Source organism: Rhinopithecus bieti, unplaced genomic scaffold (genome assembly GCF_001698545.2).
Source record: "Rhinopithecus bieti isolate Rb0 unplaced genomic scaffold, ASM169854v2 scaffold_7649, whole genome shotgun sequence".
In the NCBI taxonomy this organism is placed as follows: Eukaryota; Metazoa; Chordata; class Mammalia; order Primates; family Cercopithecidae; genus Rhinopithecus; species Rhinopithecus bieti.
In genome coordinates this window covers 207924-226326 of record NW_016805495.1, presented here as the reverse complement: position 1 = coordinate 226326, position 18403 = coordinate 207924, and the positions used below count along the sequence as shown (strand labels likewise).

The 18403-nt window shown below is 46.1% G+C and overlaps 1 protein-coding gene and 1 pseudogene across 25 annotated transcripts in view; both read right to left on the bottom strand.

The window, feature by feature from the left end:
* The window catches only part of EPB41 (erythrocyte membrane protein band 4.1), a 238408-nt gene that overhangs the window by 196584 nt on the left and 23421 nt on the right, over positions 1 to 18403 (bottom strand). For 2 of the 25 annotated variants that reach the window (XM_017872676.1, XM_017872699.1), the window contains exon 1: positions 8641 to 8901. The exons of the other annotated variants lie outside the window; for them this stretch is intronic. The gene's annotated coding sequence lies outside the window, so the exon portion shown is untranslated. Of the gene's footprint in view, positions 1 to 8640; positions 8902 to 18403 lie in introns of those variants that run through there. 25 annotated transcript variants of the gene reach the window in all.
* Positions 14049 to 14851, bottom strand: LOC108530041 (60S ribosomal protein L21-like; annotated as a pseudogene).

Sequence of the window (18403 nt, the reverse complement as noted above, 5' to 3'; positions counted from 1 at the left end):
GTATATATATAATTAATTTTATAAATAAAATACTATTTACATTGTCACTGGAAAAACCACAAAGTATACTATGTGGATTTTCTTGCCTCCAAAAGCAATTGTGTTATTTCAAGTGTTGAGGATCCCAGAAAGCTTGAAGATTTAAAAATAACCTCACAAAGAGCTCATTTTCAACACCAGATGGAAAGAAATTACTCTAAAGACACATGTGTAGGAAGACATATATACAATATCATATGACACCATGCAAAAGGTTTATATAATTACATAATACCATCAAGATTAGAAAGACTGCAGGTAGTAAGCTGGCAACAGTGTCGATCCTCTGAATCATTAAAAAAAGAGAAAAGGGCAAGAAACAGCAAGTGGGTGGTAGCAAAAATTTTTTAAAAGCCTTTACTTTAAGCTGCCTTCCATGTGTCCCAATTGCATGCTGAAATGGTTGGCAGGTAAAATTTGAGGGCTTAAATCCTTGGCACTCTTAAGAGTCCTGCCTGTGTCCATATGGCCAAAAACTGGGGAGGGAAGGGGGAACAGGATGAATTTCAACAATCTGTATGAAATGTATTATTAAGGTGAAACACTCTTCACTTGAATACATGTAGAACTTTTAATTGGTAAATTAAAATACGTGCTTGGCATCTAAGTTAAGGCAGCATTTCTTTATAAGATATGTTTAAAGATATGCCATTAAGATCCCATTGTGTTAAAATGATTTAATAGGATTACTTAAGAATATATGTAAGTACTAATAGCTGTGTGTCAATCACAACTAAACCTTGGCCTAATACTATGTATTCCTAAATCACCAAAAATATACATTTAGATTATACTTATGGTTTACAGGCTTAAATTTAACCAATTCAAAATAACTCTATTAGCTAGATGTGATGGCACATACCTGTAGTCCCAGCTATTTGGGTGACTGAGACAGGAGGATCACTTGGGCCCAGGGGTTCAACAGCAACCTCAGCAACATAGAGAGACCCCCATATAAATTTTTAAAAATTAAAACAGGTCAGGCGCCATGGCTCACACCTGTAATCCCAGCACTTTGGGAAGCCAAGACAGGCAGATTTCTTGAGCCTAGGAGTTGAAGACTAGCCTGGTCAAGATGGCAAAACCCAGTCTCTAAAAATAAAAAACATTAGCCAGGTGTGGAGCCTGTAGCTCCAGCTACTCAGGAGGCTGAGGTGGGAAGATCACCTGAGCCTGGGAAGCTGAGGCTGCAGTGAGCCATGATCACACCACTGCACTCCAGCCTGGGTGACGGGAGTAAGACCCTGTCTCATAAAATTAATAAATAAATAAAAATAAAATAATCCTATGCTTTAATATAGTTAAATCACTGGGAGTTTCTCACTAGAAACTTTTCTATCATAACTTTTTAATGGTTTCATGCAGATATTATAACAAATATAATGCACAGGCAAAAGTTTTCTGAGTGAATATTAATGTAGAAATTACCAAAACCTCAATCTATGTTGTGTCCAGTGCTAGGATTCAAACAAATAGAGCGCCTACCAAAAGCTGATCTGCATTAGGGTGACCTTTGTGGAGGATGGAATCAGGCTGCATCTATAAATAACAATTAACTACAGGAGTATAGATTATATCCAATCTTATTTGATTATTTCCACCTATTTCCAAAAAAAATGGAGGTGTTCCTGTCTCTATTAATAGATACTAGATAACAGAATAGAATTATTGAATATAGAATTAGATAATAGAAAATAATCTTAATAGAGCATCTATTGCCTATTCCAATCTAATTTATCAATATAAACTTACAGTCATATTTCTTATCCATTCCATCAGACAGATAATCTTGCCCCTTCCTACCCACCCTGCCAAGATTTCTTTAACCTTACCCAAGCTCTACTCCACTTAGCTTAGAAACAATTTTAATCTCTACAAGTAGAGATCACCCTGAGAGTCGAGAGCCTAGATTAATTGGGTGGAACTGACCCAAAGAGTCATCAGCTACAGAAGAGGGAGAGCAGCAATTCAATAAACCATCACAGTTTAATCCACATAGATTTAATTTGGGGATAAGAGATAACTTGCAAAAAAGAGAACTGCTCTTGGCCGGGCACGGTGGCTCATGCCTGTAATCCCAGCACTTTGGGAGGCCAAGGCAGGCAGATCACCTGAGGTCGGGAGTTCGAGACCAGCCTGACCAGCATGGAGAAACCCCGTCTCTACTAAAAATACAAAGTTAGTCAGGCATGGTGGCACATGCCTGTAATCCCAGCTACTAGGCAGGCTGAGGCAGGAGAATTGCGTGAACCTGGGTGGTGGAGGTTGCCGTGAGCCGAGATCACGCCATTGCACTTCAGCCTGGGCAACAAGAGCAAAACTCTGTATCAGAAAAAAAAAGAACTGCTCTTAATTGCAATAATAAAATAATAAAAATAATAAAACAGTAAATAATTTAAAAGCATGATGCCAGAATGTCTCTGGAATTTCTAAATAGAAAGGACTTTGGGGCTGGATGCTGTGGCTCATGCCTGTAATCCCAGCACTCTGGGAGGCTGAGGCAGGTGGATCACTTGAGATCAGGAGTTCCAGATCAGCCTGGCCAACATGGTGAAACCCCATCTCTACCAAAGAATACAAAATTTAGCCAGGCATGCTGGTGCATGCCTGTAGTCCCAGCTACTCGGGAGGCTGAGGTGGAAGAATCGCTTGAACCGGGGAAGCAGAAGTTGCAGTGAGCTGAGATCATGCCATTGCATTCCAGCCTAGGCAACAGAGCAAGACCCTGCCTTGGAAAAAAAAAAAAAAAAAGGACTTTTAAGGAGAGCAATTTGACTGGAAGGAGAGACAGAATATTTGGATATCAAGCTCCCAGTTCCTACCTAGATTGCATATTTACTTACGGTGACTTAGTGGGAAGCTGACAAAGTTAGCAGATAGGGAATATTAAAGTCTCTTCAAGCTACTCCTTGAATTATACTGGCTGCTGTTCTCCAAAGTTCAAAGAGCTAGCCAATTTATTTTCAAATATTTTAAGTGGATACAATCCCATTTAAATAAAAATAATCAGCAAAATAAGTATAAACAGACTTTCATCATAATCAGATTTTCCGAAAACCAATATTTGAAGCGAAGTGTCAGTAAGGTGGGTAGTTCTAAATGACATCACCACTCAATATAAAATATCAAAGTTCTCCTTTCTAACACCTCCAAGTTCAGAGTACTCCTCACTGCTACAGCATTTTTCTTTATCTTTCTCTTTATGTACTCATTAAATAGCAGCAAAGTAAATCAAAATACTAATCTAACCCAGTGTGCACTCCAGAGTATTTGTTATATTGCATTCTACTAAACACACCAGGAACCCACTCTTAAAAAGGACACACAGGGTCTTTCTCTTCCCGCCGTCTTGGTTCCTGTGGAGGCCTGCTGGGAACGGGAACTTCTAAAAGGAACCTATGTCTTTGTTGAAGGCTGTGGTCCCAAGTGCCCCATTTTTGGCTGGCCTATATCAGGTTTGGTCTCCCGGAACCAAAGGGAGCACAAAGTCTACTTCCTTAAAATTGAAGGTGTTTTATTGCCCCGAGATTCTGTCGAAACATGAATCTAATCTGGGCAAGAGATTGGCGCTTATGTATGACATGAAGCAAAAGAACAACACAGTAGACGGTCAGGACAGGCAAAACAAATACAAACCATGAGTCATGCTGGTAGGAAAGGTAACTGGGGGCCCATAGGAAACCAGTGGCAATTGGTTATCGGTGCCAAATTTTCCGAAGCAATCTTCCTGCTAAGGCCATTGGACACAGAATCCGAGTGATGCTGTACCCCTCAAGGATTTAAACTAATGAAAATCAATAAATAAACGTGGATTTGTGCTCTTGGAAAAAAAAAAAAAAAAAAGGACACACAGTAAAAGCCACCAGTGGCATACCAAGAAACTTAAATGAACAACAAAAAAATCACACACATTTGGCATCTGTCTCTCCTTTCCTCTAACTAAATGCTGTGATAAATGCAATCAAGCAATTATTTTCTTTTTTCTCTTTGAGACAGAATTTCACTCTGTTGCCCAGGCTGGAATGCAGTGGTCTCAAACTCGAAGGCTCGAGCTATCTGTGGGCTTCAGCCTCCCAAAGTGCTGGGATTACAAGCATAAGCTACTGCACCTAGCTAGCAATTACTTTTCAATAATTTTGGATCCTTTACACAAATAAGGCCCATAACTGATTAATTCAGAGGCCATCTTTGGGGTCTTTATTTAGAGGAAAAAAAAAAAGTTATTCATAAGAAAAGTTATTGGAATTATTGTTGTTTAGCTCACAAACAAAATAAAGTGTTCCATGTTCAAGCAATTAAAGAAAAAAATCAAATTTAGAGGTAGCAATAAATCCACACCTGAATATGCATTTAACCAAACACAAACTTGATGAAACTCAGAAAAATACAGACCACTGGCTGGGTGTGGTGGTTCACGCCTGTAATCCCAGCACTTTGGGAGGCCGAAGTGGGCAGCTCACGAGGTCAAGAGACAGAGACCATCATGGCCAACATGGTGAAACCTCGTCTCTACTAAAAATACAAAAATGTGGCCGGGCACGGTGGCTTAAGCCTGTAATCCCAGCACTTTGGGAGGCCGAGACAGGCGGATCACGAGGTCAGGAGATCGAGACCATCCTGGCTAACACGGTGAAACCCCGTCTCTACTAAAAAAAATACAAAAAACTAGCCGGGTGAGGTGGCGGGCGCCTGTAGTCCCAGCTACTCGGGAGGCTGAGGCAGGAGAATGGCCTAAACCCGGGAGGCGGACCTTGCAGTAAGCTGAGATCTGGCCACTGCACTCCAGCCTGGGCGACAGAGCGAGACTCCGTCTCAAAAAAAAAAAAAAAATTTAGCTGGGTGTGGTGGTGTGCCCCTGTAGTCCCAGCTACTCAGGAGGCTGAGACAGAAAAGACAAGAAAAACGAAAATACACTGACAACACTTATGCTGTCCTGCCTCTTAGATAACAGGGAAACAAACTGTGGTCTCCATGTATGCTCCTCTTGATTTCAGAACCAAACTCAGCCCCTGATGGCCACTGATATTCTAAAGTTATGAAATCAGATTAGCAATATTTAAATTGGATTACTACATTAAAAAAAGCAGTGTGAGCAAACCCTATCATTCACACCAAAAATTACACACAAGGCATGGTGGCTCATGTCTGTAATACAGACTAGGCTGGGCACAGTGGCTCATGTCTGTAATCCTAGCACTTTTGGAAACAGAGGTGAGATGATCATTTGAGCTCAGGAGTTTGAGACCAGCAGTTTGAGACCAGCCTGGGCAACATAGCGGACCCCGTGTTTAAAAAAAAAAAAAAAAAAAAAAGCTGGGCATGGTGGTGCATGTCTGTAGTCCCAGCTGCTCGGGAGGCTTAGGTGGGAGAACCACTTGAACCCAGGAATTCAAGACGGCAGTGAGCCAGGATCATGCCACTGCCCTCCAGCTTGGGCAACGAGCTAAGACCCCTGTCTCTAAAAACATATGTATACAGGGCCAGGCACAGTGGCTCATGCCCGTAATCCCAGTACTTTGGGAGGCCGAGGCAGGTGGATCACTTGAGGGCAGGAGTTCAAGACCAGCCTGCCCAACATGGTGAAACCCTGTCTCTACTAAAAATACAAAAGTTGGGTGGGCATGATGGCAAGCACCTATAATCCCAGCTACTTGGGAGCCTCAGCCAGGAGAATTGCTTAAACCCAGGAGGTGGAGGTTGCAGTGAGCTGAGATGGCGCCACTGCAGTCCAGCCTGTATGACAGAGTAAGACTCTGTCTCAAAATAAATAAATAAACCCACACAGAGATATCAAAGCAAGGGTTATTACAGAGTAGTTCTATTTGGTTGGACAATACAAAGAAAAGGAGAATAAAGGTGGAAAGGTAGATTGTAGCCATATTGCCTAAGAACTTACAAGACATTTGATATAAAACAATTAAATATTGGGAGAGGCCGGGTGAGGTGGCTCACATCTGTAATCCGAGTACTTTGGGAGGCCCAGGCAGGAGGATCCCTTGAGCCCAGGAATTCAAGACCAGCCTAGGCAACATAGTGAGACTGTCTCTACAAAAAACAAAAAGAAATTAGCCAAGCATGGGGGCACACGCCTGTAGTCCCAGCTACTAGGGAAGCTGAGGCAGGAGGATCACTTGAGCCCAGGAGTTCAAGGCTGCAGTGAACCCTGATAATGCCACTGCACTCCAGCCTGGGTGACAGAATGAGACCCTGTTGAAAAAAAAGAAAACAATTGTTGGGAGAATTTTGGTAAAACCTACAGATTAAAAACATTTATTTCTAAGCCTGAATTCAAACATACAAGGAAAAATGTGTAGTTTTGTTGGTAGAAGAAAGAGGAATCAGAAGGTTGGCACTCTGAACTTAGGTTGGCACTCTGAACTTATGTTCAACAATGAGTTCACCTTTTTTTTGAGAGAGTTTTGCTCTGTTGCCCAGGCTGAAGTGCAGTGGTACAATCTTGGCTCACTGCAACCTCCGCCTCCCAGGTTCAAGCGATTCTCCTGCCTCCACCTCCTGAGTAGCTGGGATTACAGGCACATGCCACCTTCCCTGGCTAATTTTTGTATTTTTAGTACAGATGGGGTTTCACCATGCTGGCCAGGCTAGTCTCGAACTCCTGACCTCAAGTGATCCACCCGCCTTGACCTCCCAAAGTGCTGGGATTACAGGCGTGAGCCACCGTGCCCAACCGAGTTCACTTTTAATAGAGGCAAAGATCACTGTACTTGTTTCCCCAGGTGTATGAACAATATCTATCTTTACCTTAATTATAAGCTTCTTATAGAAAATACATGGAATTAACCACTTTGATTCTAAGGCAATCTGGTGTTCAGTTATTCCATCTATTTTTGAATCTGCCATTTATTGAGTGCTTACTGTATGCCAGATAGCACATACGCTACATGAATTACATTAATAACACCCCAAACCAAAAATTTTACAACTGGCGAAGAACTGATTACACTTTCAATTTACAGAAAAGGGAAATGAAGAGTACACATCAAGTTTCCATAAAAAGTAGGAGTTAGTGCTACATTAACAAAACTGGGACGAGAAGAAACATATACAGGCTATGCATCCTGCTTTTGGTTAAAGGGATCTAATCAACTAAAATGTTTGCCAGGACTGAGAATACAGAAAACAACAATGAGCAACAGCATTGACTACAGTACATCCTCAAGAGAGTATAAATCCACTATAATAATATCCAAGACACGGCCGGGCGCGGTGGCTCAAGCCTGTAATCCCAGCACTTTGGGAGGCCGAGACGGGCAGATCACAAGGTCAGGAGATCGAGACCATCCTGGTGAACACGGTGAAACCTCGTCTCTACTAAAAAAATACAAAAAACTAGCCGGGTGAGGTGGCGGGCGCCTGTAGTCCCAGCTACTTGGGAGGCTGAGGCAGGAGAATGGCGTAAACGCGGGAGGCGGAGCTTGCAGTGAGCTGAGATCCGGCCACTGCACTCCAGCCTGGGCGACAGAGCGAGACTCCGTCTCAAAAATAATAATAATAATAATAATAACAATATCCAAGACACAAGACACAACCATTTCTTGCCGTTTTCCCTAAAAACAGAAGGAACAAAATAGCAGCTGTGAAATCATCCAGACTACTTAAAAAAAAAAAAAAAAAGCATCTAAAAACAAAAAAAGAAAAAGCTATCTCCTAATGAGCAACTACATGCCAAAAAACAAGTCTCCACAGACTAGTCATTTATGGCAGGGTACAGGGTACAGTTAGAGAAACAACAGGATGACAGTCGCTATCATGTGGCCAGAAACCAGTTCATCAGCAATCTGTTTCACGTGAGATCACTTTCTCTCAAGAGAATGCCTGTTCTCGGGGAGCATGACCCTGTTTTGGCAAAACCTCCCCAGGAATAATGGCCTGCTGGTCAATCTCGGAGGACGAGCCCAGACCCGGCCTCTCCACAGGTACAGCAGCCCAGCGAGCACGGGGGAAGATTTCCAGGCCGACAGATGCGCGAACTGAAAAAGGAGGTCACGACGCTGAGAGAACAGATTTAACCCTCCGCTCGCTGGGAACCGTGAAGACTTAGGGGAACGTGTTTTCAGTGATGCAGGCGTCGGTGGCGGGAAGGCCTGCGAAGTCCTGCCAGGGCTCCCTGCAGCCCTCAGATACCGCCTGACTTCTGCAGACAGCCCCGCTCCCTCGCCAGGAAGAAATCGCTCCGCGGCTGCACGCAACACCTTCACCGTCTGAAACCTGCGATTCTCCGCATTTGGTTTTCTCCCGAGGCTCCTGCACACCGCACCGTGATTGTTGCACCCGAGGGGACCGATTTTCCCTCGTCAAAAATACACCCCAAGCCTAACTTTCCAATGCTCCCGCGACGCAACCCCTTCCCTTTCCTCAGCGGCTCCGGCCCGCCCCTCGCTCCTCGGGCCGCGTCCCGGCTAGCGTCCCAGTGTGCGCACGAGGCCCCTCCGCGGGAGAGCCCGCGCCCCGGCCCGGGGCCTGTGGGGTGCTGCAGACAAAGAGGCTGCAGCGCCGCCGCGGCCGCCAGGACCGTCCCCACGGGGACAGCTCCACGCCCCGCGCCCCGGCTCCCGCGCCGCCGCCGCTGCCTCGCCTCACCGGTGGCTCCGGGGCCGGGCTCCTGCGCCCGCCACTGCTGCAGCCCGACGAACAATGGCAGGAGGAGACGCCGGCGTCCCAGGCTCGGGCCCTCTGCGGCTCGCGGGCCCGCTGGCTGCTGCTGGCTGACTGACTAAACCCACCAGCGGAGGGAGGGAGCGAGCGAGCGAGCAGGCGAGGAGCCCTGGCGCGCGCCCTCCCGCCTTCCCTCTGCCAGGCGAGGCCAGCCCGGCCCGCAGCCCGCCCGCCCGCGCGCACCCCTCCCCCTCCGTTCGCCACAACATTGTAGTAAATTTCTATTGGGCCGCGCCGGAGGGAAGGAGGGGGCCGGGCCCGCGGCCCGTCCGCCCATTGGCTGAGGCCAACTTCTAGCTCCTCTTGTTTCCCCCCTCCCTTAGGCCGGTAAGCAGAGGAGAGGGGAAGGAAAAAGAGGAAAAGGCAAGGGGCTGGCCGCGTGTGCGCACGCGCAAGTCGAACCCGGTCTGGAGCTAGGGTGTTCCGGGATCCCGCAGCACCCACGTGGGACATGAGGCAGCTAGAGCCCTGGACGGTGAGGTGCTTTCCTCCTTCCAAGTAAGAGGCCGAGATGTGGAAGCCTCAGGGAAGTAACTCACGTAGAGGTTGTAGCCAGGACTGACTCCCCCTAACCCCTTAGTGACCTCGGGTAAGTCATTCAGCTTCTCTGTGCCTCAGTTTCCCCATTCACTAGTTTGTCTCTAGGCGCCCTTCCCACCCTGACATTCGATGAGACTTTACCTCTCCTGCCAGCTGTGTAAGGTCTGAAATGGAAGCTAAGTGTTGAGGCCACGCCAAGACTGATCCTGTCTTCTGCATTTAAGGGTCTCCTAATTCCCCCCTGGCAATCTCAAAATTATAAAGACCTAGCTTCCGAGGTCTGGTCTCCAGATGAACTTAGGGTTGCTCTGACAATTGCTTAGTGTGTCTTTATTTCCTTCCAGAAGTATCAGAGACCCCTTGACCCTTCCTACTCCCTGATAGGCTGGTCTGTGAACAGGCTTCGGACCCACAGTGCAAAAAGAAGGCTTTTGTTTGAAGCATCATACCTAGAAGGTAAGATAGGATCTGGTGTTCTATTTTAGAGATGAGGAAACTGAAGCAGAGACTTAGAACCGACAGGATAAGAAGCCAGGCAATCTGACAGCAGAGTCTGTAGACGCCAACTAGACATTCCTGATATCTAATCACAGCTCCTTCACAATCCCAGCACAGCCTCTGGAAACAGATTGCCTGGGTTCAATTCTTAGTCTCCAGCCCTTCCTAATGATTTGATTTTCATTTTTCTTTTATTTATTTATTTATTTATATTTATTTTTGAGACGGAGTCTCGCTCTGTCACCAGGCTGGAGTGCGGTGCCGCGATCTCGGCTCACTGCAACCTCTGCCTCCCGGGTTCAAGCGATTCTCCTGCCTGAGCCTCCCGAGTAGCTGGGACTACAGACGTGCACCACCATGCCCAGCTAATTTTTATATTTTTAGTAGAGACAGGGTTTCTTTTCTTTTCTTTTTTCTTTTTTGAAATGGAGTCTTGCTCTGTCGCCCAGGCTGGAGTGCAGTGGCGCAATCTCGGCTCCCTGCAAGCTCCGCCTCCCGGGTTCACGCCATTCTCCTGCCTCAGCCTCCCGAGCAGCTGGGACTACAGGCGCCCGCCACCATGCCCGGCTAATTTTGTTTTTGTATTTTTAGTAGAGACAGGGTTTTACCGTATTAGCCAGGATAGTCTCGATATCCTGACCTCGTGATCCGCCCTTCTCGGCCTCCCAAAGTGCTGGGATTACAGGCTTGAGCCACCGCGCCCGGCCGTGCCTCATTTTTCAACACCATAAAAGGGGATAACATGTCCAAGTAGCTGGGACTCCATAGGAGGCTGAGGTGAGAGGATTGCTCAAGCCCAGGAGTTCAAGGCCACAGTGAGCTAGGATCATGCCATTCCACTCCAGCTTGGGCAACAGAGCAAGACCCTATCTCTGAAAACAAAAACGAGGGTTGGGGAAGGGAGAAGGATAATAATAGTTCCCACCTGTAGAGTTACTGTAAGAATTAGGCCAGGTATGGTGGCTCATGCCTGTAATCCCAGCACTTTGGGAGGCAGAGGCAGGCAGATCACCTGAGGTCAGAAGTTTGAGACCAGCCTGGCCAAACAGTGAAACCCCATCTCTACTAAAAATACAAAACTTAGCTGGGCCTGGTGGCAGGCGCCTGTAATCCCAGGTATTCTCGGAGGTTGAGGCAGGCGAATCACTTGACCCCAGGAGGCGGAGGTTGCAGAGAGCCGAGATCGTGCCATTGCACTCCAGGTTGGGTGACAAGAGCAAGACTCCATCTCAAAAAAAAAAAAAGAAAGAAAAGAAATGAGTTAAAATATGTAAAGGACTTAGTGCAGTGCCTAGCTCATAGTAAGATCTATGTGTGTTAATTATTATTACTATTCAGAGACTAAAATGTGGACTGAGAGGTGTGGAACTGGCAAATATAATAATATATTTGTTAAGCATGCAATTGTTGTCAGCACTGAGCTGAGCACGTTATATAAATTGTCTGTTTGAAACATCATAAAACCCCTTGAAAACCACCTGACTACACCATCTAAAACAGCCTCCACTCAAACACCCTTATCCTGCTTTAATTTGCCTCATAGCACTTACCCTACTTAACTTTCTACGATATATTTATAATTTATTGTGCCTCTCAAATAAATTGCTGTAATCTAGACCCACTAGACTGCAAGCTCAGGAAGGCAGGGACTATATATGTATTCATATCCCAGAACAGTATATACTTAATAAATATTTGTTGGATGAATTAATGAATGTCCTCATTTTATATACAAGGAAACTGAGTCTTAGTGAGGTCAGGTGACTTGGCCAGGATCATTCTGTGTACTCGGGGTGAAGCACCTGTTTTTTTTTTTTTTTGAGAAGGAGTTTCGCTCTTGTTGCCCAGGCTGGAGTGCAATGGCACCATCTCAGCTCACCGAAACCTCTGCCTCCCAGGCTCAAGCGATTCTCCTGCCTCAGCCTCACAAGTAGCTGAGATTACAGGCATGTGCCACCACGCCTGGCTAATTTTGTATTTTTAATAGAGACGGGGTTTCTCCATGTTGGTCAGGCTGGTCTTGAACCCCCAACCTCAGGTGATCCACCCACCTCAGCATCCCAAAGTGCTGGGATTACAGGCATGAGCCACCGTGCCTGGCCGCACCAGTTCTTGAATACTCTGGTCTCCTGCCTCAAGTCCTCAGGTTCAGCTGTGCTTTTTATTCAGAGTTCTAGTCCTACCACCTCTGTGCCTCAGGCTTCCTTCACCAATCAGACAGGAAAATCTAGTATCTTGAAGGATGAGTACAGAAGACCAATCACCAGTGGCTTACCATCTCCACCACCACCAAGTTATCCAGCAAATTCAGATTCATGAAAACCCCGTATTCTCTATGCCATGAAGTGCTAGCCAATGGCACATCTAATTGGATGCAAAGAATATGTAGCATTTAATAATCATTACCCTGAAAATAAGTAGAGGTCTCAGGCTAACAGAAAAAGGCTAGACACAAGGCAGATATGAACCACTCTGAAATTCAGAGCGCCATGCAATGACACACCAAAATCCATTGGCCCAGGCTTTAGAATCTGAAAGACCTGAATTCCAGTGCTGGCTTGTAATTCTTAGCCTGCAGATGAAAGGGCTTTGTAGACTGTAAAGTACTATCCACACACGAGGAATTTTTGTTATTTTAGACACACATCTTCGCTTGTTAGGCTAAGTGCCCAATCTCTGAGTGTTGCCAGGCCTATCACATAGGAGAATGTGGGGGTATAAGTAATGCCTAATATGAAGGCAGAAAAACTACCTTTACTCCTGGGCCCATCTGCCCTCTCACACTTCTGCAAACCAGATATCCAGTCCCGGCTCACCCTGCAGAAACTGCCATCAGGTACCAAGGGTAAAGGTCCCAAGCACCATCTCTGAGGCTAATTTCCTAGACAGAAACAGCTCTGCTCCATGCTCACATCTGTGTGGCAGCTGTGCTATGCTCCAAGCCCTAGGATGGGGTCCCTAAGGGCCATCTCTATCTCGCCTGCCAGCTGAGCCCACCGTTACCTCCCTACCCCCTACCCCTCGTGTTCCTTCCTAGGGAATACAGGCCCTGCTAGCTGTCTGTTAGCCCCTGGAGCAGTCAAGGGCACTAAGAAAAAAAGAAAAAGAAAAAAGAGACAGCGTGAAAGGGTCTTAATCCTTCCCCACTGCAAACTGAGCCCAGGCAAAAACAAACACCAGCTGCACATAGGAGGATGAAATTAGATGGTGAAATTAGGTGGTGACCAGTGGGAAAGGCCAGGGAGCGTAGATGAGGCCTCAGATGACCTGGTAGAGATGAGATTGGAAGAAAGGGGGGAGGAGCGGGAAAACCATACCCAAATCTGGGACGTGGGCGGATTAGGGACACAGCTGGCCTGAAGCCCCAGTGACAGGGCACAGGGAAAATGTTCGTCTGTTGTGGAGGATGGCAAGAGATTGAAGAGGGCTTTGAAAAGCTGGGCCCACCAGCAAAGTGTTCTGAACAGTACTATTGAATGAAAACTGATGCTGGTACCAAAAGTACATGAAGAGTAGTGCTTGCCATCCTGCCCATGGCCATAAAAATCACAGTCATTTTAGACTTGTAAACATAAACAATAAATCAAACAGGCTATAATGGGATGGGGAATTACCATTCATACAGTGGGATGGGGATTATTTTTACTAGTAGTACTTGACTTGTTCATAGAAAATTTAGAAACACGGCCGGGCATGTTGGCTCACGCCTGTAATCCCAGCACTTCGGGAGGCCAAGGCAGGCGGGTCACAAGGTCAGGAGATCAAGACCATCCTGGCTAATACGATGAAACCCCATCTCTACTAAAATACGAAAATTAGCCGGGCATGGTGGCGGGTGCCTGTTGTCCCAGCTACTTGAGGGGCTGAGGCAGGAGAATGGCGTGAACCCAGGAGGCAGAGCTTGCAGTGAGCCAAGATCGCGACAGAGCAAGACTCCGTCTCAAAAAAAAAAAAGAAAGAAAATTTAGAAACACAAGAAAAAATGTAAGTCACCATAGAGCCACCAGTCGAAAATAACTACCATCAATATTTTGGGACCTTCCCTTTTAGTACCTTTTCTTATATGCATACTTTTTTTTTTTTTTTTGAGACAGTGATCTCACTCTGTTGCCCAGGCTGGTATGTAGTAGCGTGACTACAGCTCACTGCAGCCTCGACCTCCTGGGCTTAAGTGATGCAATCCTCCCACCTCAGCCTCCCAAGTAGCTGGGACTACAGGTGTGCCATTGTGTCCAGCAAGTTTTTTTTTTTTTCAGCCCAGATGTCTTTTATTTATTTATTTATTTTAACACCTATTATGCCATGAATTCATAGGGAATAGGTTCCAGCAGCTCAGGCTCCTTCCCATTGGTTCTCACAAAGTGTGCTTCTCTGGGTGGAGCAGGCTGGCGCTTCAGTTGGACCCAGGTACCTTTCTCTTTGCCTTCTTTTCTGATCATTTTCTGTCACGCGTTTCAGGAAGCTGTCTCGGCTCTTAGAGTGCTTAATGNTTTTTTTTTTTTTCAGCCCAGATGTCTTTTATTTATTTATTTATTTTAACACCTATTATGCCATGAATTCATAGGGAATAGGTTCCAGCAGCTCAGGCTCCTTCCCATTGGTTCTCACAAAGTGTGCTTCTCTGGGTGGAGCAGGCTGGCGCTTCAGTTGGACCCAGGTACCTTTCTCTTTGCCTTCTTTTTCTGATCATTTTCTGTCACGCGTTTCAGGAAGCTGTCTCGGCTCTTAGAGTGCTTAATGTGCTCAATACGCACATTAATTCTCTTGGCAAGAATCTTGCCCTTAACTTGTTTGTTTACATCAATGCCAACAGCATGCTGGGTAACATCGTAGACTCTTCCAGTTTTGCCATGGTAACACTTGTGGGGCATTCCTTTTGAACAGTACCCATTCCCTTGATGTCTACGATACCACCTTTCTTATAGATTCGCATATACTTGGCCAAAGGAACAACTCCATGTTTTCTAAAAGGCCCAGAGAACATATATCGGGTGCCTCTCCTCTTTCCCTTTGTGTTCGTCATTTTGGCGAATTACTGGAAGATGGCGGTTCCAGCCAAAAGGGCGCAAATTTTTTAATTTTTTGGTACAGACAGGGTCTCATAGTGTTACCCAGACTGGTCTCAAACTCCTGGGCTCAAGTGATGGGATTACAAGCATGAGACACCACACCCACCCTTATGTATACTATCTATCTATCTATCTATTGTATTTATCTGTTTTTGAGACACGATCTCTCTGTTGCCCAAGCTGGAGTACAGTGGTGCAATCATGGCTCACAGCAGACTTGACCTGAGCTTTAGCAATCCTCCCTACTCAGCCTCCTGAGTAGCTAGGACTACAGGCGTATGCCACCACGCCCAGATACTTTTTTTTTTTTTTTTTTTGAGATGGAGTCTTGCTCTGTCACCCAGGCTAGAGTGCAGTGGCGCGATCTCGGCTCACTGCAAGCTCCACGTCCCAGGTTCACGCCATTCTCCTGCCTCAGCCTCCCGAGTAGCCTGCCACCACACCCAGCTAATTTTTTGTATTTTTAGTAGAGAAGGGGTTTCATCATATTAGCCAGGATGGTCTCAATCTCCTGACCTCGTGATCCGCCCTCCTCGGCCTCCCAAATTGCTGGGATTACAGGCGTGAGCTACACGCCCGGCTGATACTTTTTTATTTTATTGTTTGTAGAGATGAGGTCTCCCTATGTTGTGGAGGCTAGTCTTGAACTCCTGGGCTCAAGCAGTCCTCCCACCTTGGCCTCAGAGACTGCTAGGATTATAAGTGTGAGCCACTGCACCTGGCCTTATTTTTATTTATTTTATTTTTTATTTACTTTTTCAAGAGATAGGGTCTCACTCTGTTGCCCAGGCTAGAATGCAGCTGTGCAATTATAACTCACTGTAGCTTTGAACTCATGGGCTCAAGCAATCCTGCCACCTCATCCTCCCAAGTAGCTGGGATTATAAGCACAGGCCACTGCACCTAGCTTCTTATTTGTGTACTTTTCAGTGTACATATATTAAGTCATATGAAATTGCTGATTTTATAGGTTAAAATGATCAAATATGAACAATTTCATATGTCTCAACCTAATGCTTTTTGAAAATTTAGACCATATTATTTTAGGACTGACCTTTTTTTTTTTTTTTTTGAGAGGAGTCTTACTCCATAGCCCAGGATGAGTATGGGTGGCCCAATCTCGACTCACTGCAACCTCTGCCTCCTGGATTCAAGAGATTGTGCTGCCTCAGCCTCTAGAGTAGCTGGGATTACAGGTGCCCGCCACCACGCCCAGTTAATTTTTTTTTTGTATTTTTACTAGAGACATGTGGGACAGGCTGGTACTGATCTCCTAACCTCTGGTGATCCGCCTGCCTCGGCCTCCCAAAGTACTGGGATTACAGGCATGAGCCACCAGGCCTGGCCTAAAACTGACTTTTTTCATTTAACAATATGTTGTGAACATTTGTATCATCATTTTTAACAATGCTATCAAGCTGATATATCATAATTTAGTTCACCCTACTATTGGACATTGAGTTTGTTTCCCATTTTTCTCTTAAAAATGATACTTGGGCCAGGCGCAGTGGCTCATGCCTGTAATCCCAGCACTTTGGGAGGCCGAGGCGGGCCTCTATCTCAAATAATAATAATAATAATAACTTTTTTTATTTTTTGAGACGGAGTCTCGCCCTGTCACCCAGGCTGGAGTGCAGTGGCATGATCTCGGCTCGCTGCAGCCTCTGCCTCCCAGGTTCAAGCAATTCTCCTGCCCCAGCCTCCTGAGCAGCTGGGATTACAGGCGCCCACCATCATACCCGGCTAATTTTCATATGTTTCATAGAGACGGTGTTTCTCCATCTTGGCCAGGCTGGTCTCGAACTCCTGACCTCAGGTGATCCGCCCGCCTCAGCCTCCCAAAGTGCTAGGATTACAGGTGTGAGCCACCGTGCCCAGCCATAACAATTAGATTTATGAGGTATTTTCTATGTGACAGGCACATAGTAAGTACTTTTTAAGCATTATTGCATTTAACTTCTTAACAATAATACTTAGGCAATATTATTAGCCTCAAGTACAGTTGAAGAAACTATAGCTTAGATAAATTAGGGGCTGTGCAGTGGCTCATATCTATAATCCCAACACTTTGGGAGGCCAGAGTTGGAGGATATCTTAGGGTCAGGAGTTCGAGATCAGCCTGGGCAACATAGTGAGACCTCATCTCTAAAAAAAAATTAAAATTAAAAAAAAATCAGCTAATCTGGCACTAGCTTTGGAGTCTAGGAAAAGAAAAAAGAAAATAGCCAAGCATGGTGGCACCTGCCTGTGGTCCCAGCTACTTGAGAGACTGAGGTCGGAGGATCACTGGAGCCTAGGAGGTCTAGGTTGCAGTGAGCCATGATCACACTATCACACTCCACCACTTTGTGACAGAGCAAGACCCTGTCTCAAAAAAGAAAAAAAAAGGCCAGGCACAGTGGCTCACTTGTCAAGGAATGCCTTAACAACCATCCACCAGGTCCACTTTTACAATTTCACCTTCTTCCCTCTGGCCCTTGTTTCTTGGGATGTCTACACAGCAACCCCAATGCATAGGGGTAATGTAATCCCAGCACTTTGGGAGGCCGAGGGAGGAGGATCACTTGAGCCCAGGAGTTTGAGATCAGCCTGGGTAACATAGTGAGACCCTATCTCTATTAAAAAAAAGAAAAGTTAGGTGATTTGCCCAACATCACAGCTTAAACTAGGTCTGTCTGATGCCACTGTCCTCTATTACATACCGCTTTCATATCACTCTCAGGAAAGCACTGGAAATGACGTGAATGAGTAATATTAACATCTGTCCCAAGACCTCAGGGAAAGGCTGTCATAGCTACTTCTGATTATAGCCCTGGGACATTCAAGGAGAGACCCACTGATCTGGCCTCCCATGACCCTCTCCAACCCTATTCTCTTACCGGCTGCAACGAGCCTAATGACCCTGATCCAGCAAAGCCTCAGCTCACTCAGCCTTAACCCACTAATTCTCTCTCACTAGGGGAGGGAACCCTCAAGGCATAGAGGGTTTTCCAAGAAACAGGCTCTATGCCACCTACTAGCTGACACCCTTCTAAAACTGGTAAAGTCAGCCCGGTCCAACCCTCACTTGACAGACAGACAGGACAGAAGGGAAGATATAAGGAAGCAGGGGTATTGGGGGCACAGAAATTGCCAGGTTTGACTTGCCCCAAGATCCTCCAAAGCTGCTACTATAGGACAGGTCCTGAGCTGGCCAGCTAGCATTTGACTAACCTCAGTTTCCAAGACTTCCGGTGACTGGGAGCACTTTAGTGGGGAAGAAATTGAGAAATTGGGGCCAGGCACAGTGGCTCACGCCTATAATCCCAACACTTTGGGAGGCCGAGGCAGGCGGATCACTTGAGGCCAGGAGTTGGAGACCAGCCTGGCCAACATGGCGAAACCCCGTCTCTACTAAAAATACAAAAAATTAGCCGGGTGTAGTGGTGTGCGCCTGTAGTCCCAGCTACTCGGGAAGCTGAGGCAGGAGAATTGCTTGAACCCAGGAGGCAGAGGTTTCAGTTAGCCGAGATCGTGCCACTGCACTCCAGCCTGGGCAACAGAGCAAGACTCTATCTCAAAAAAAAAAAAAAAAAAAAAAA